The following is a 1870-nucleotide window of genomic DNA, read 5'->3' as shown; positions in this document are numbered from 1 at the left end:
TCGCTTCGCCTCAGCGGGGCCCCGCGGGTCTGCTCAGGCGGCGGCAGAGGGTGCCTTGCAGGGGGGACGGTGACACCGGACACCAGTCACCGCGGACACCGCATCTCTCCAAGGCGTCCCTTTCCCTCCCCTATGTCCAACTTTAGCTGCCCTGGGAATTTATTTTTTTTTTAATTCCTCCCTTAATTCAGACTTCTGCTTTTGACCTCTTGACCTGAATCAGGACTTTGTTAAGGAGGCAGAGGAGCCTTCCCAAGGCTTAGCAAGGTAAAGCCAGGCCTAGGAAATTTCGGAGGGGGGAAGGGGTGGTGAGGAAGCACCAGAAGGATTAAATTCTTCCTGTTGGCTGATGACAAATCACTGTTTGTGCATTAGGGCAGGGCCAGCTTCATGGCTGATCCTTCTCTGGCCGGAGGCTGAAGGCAGAAGCGATGAAACACAGATGGGGAGAGCCGAGGGGATGGCAGGGGTGAGCTGCAGCAGAGCGGAGTGTCAGGGACATGAGTGTCCACAGAAACAACTTCCCTAAGCTGGCAGTCCTCCCCCCTCTTCAAACGTGTCTCACAGAAGTCAAATGACATGGTAGAGGTGAAGTGTTTTGTTTTTGCTGACGGGATGCCAGGGCCTATAAAATGTTTGGTGGTTTCCTGCCTAGCAAAAAATATGGAGAGGTTTAAACAACAAAACTGATGGAGCACAAAGGCAGAAACATGTAGTACCTTGGGATATTGCGTAAGGGAAATTGCAACCATGTAGCCGAAACTGGAGCCGAATGGAAAGGTCAGTGCTAGCATCAGTAAGTTCAAGCCACACGCATACAATTCAATGGATAAATAAGCAAATTGTGAGGAAAAACAAGACAGAATCTGCCACAATGAACCCATCCCTCAACTGCTGGCTGAGTAGACCTAGGGCCATACTGATTTCTCTAAAGGAATAGTTGTTTTGGCTCCAGGTGCTCTTATATAATTTGGAAAAAACAAGTAATGCTAAATATTTGTAGCAGTGATAACTTACCATTTTAAATAAAAGGATCCTGAACACAATCAAACTTCTCTGTTCACTAGCAGATTTAAGAGCATTATGCCAAGAGTTTAATAAATGGATTGCAGGTGGCCCCTTTCCATGTTTACCTTATGGTGTTTGAACTTTAATAATGCTTCAGTGCTAGTAAACTGACTCCACAGATAAAGAAATGTCACAATAATATTTATTGCTGAACATAATGAAGTGTTATGATCTTCAGTTAGTGGAATATATTATATGCACAAATGCCTTTTATATGTAATATGGTATGTATCATCTGGAATGGAATTTATATTAAAAATTGCTCAGTGTTTTCAATCCTTACTTATCAAAGTCAATGGATATTTTGGTATTGGTTGACTTTGGGTGAAATTGTCTCATTTTTTACTTTTTTAGTGCAACAAACATTCAGGGACTTTTACAGTAGGAGGAACTGCAAATTTATATTTTTCTATGACTGAGAAACACTGCAGTGTTTTACAAATCTGAAGTTTATCCTTTATTTTGATATCTATTGAAATTGAGGTTTTTTCAGGATACGGACTGACTTTATTTGTTAAACACTGAACGTGATATGGCCTGCATCCTTGTTTAGGACTTGAAGGCAGTTTTGGAGTATTATCAAAGAAAGTTGATAGTTCTGATACTTCTGGCAAACTAAAATGCTGCTTTAATCATTTGATACCCTAACTCATGTGGCCTATCAGTGGCTGTCATCCAGAGAAAGAAAAAAAAAAAACACCCAACAAAAAAAACCCAACAACTTTCAAGTTTCAGGATTTTGTTGTGCCGATTCTTGAGTTGCTGTTGCTCTTCAGAATTTATCTTGAAGACAGCATTCCTG

This window comes from Mesitornis unicolor, unplaced genomic scaffold (genome assembly GCF_000695765.1).
Source record: "Mesitornis unicolor isolate BGI_N332 unplaced genomic scaffold, ASM69576v1 scaffold8366, whole genome shotgun sequence".
Lineage (NCBI taxonomy): Eukaryota > Metazoa > Chordata > Aves > Mesitornithiformes > Mesitornithidae > Mesitornis > Mesitornis unicolor.
This window is presented reverse-complemented; position numbering follows the sequence as displayed.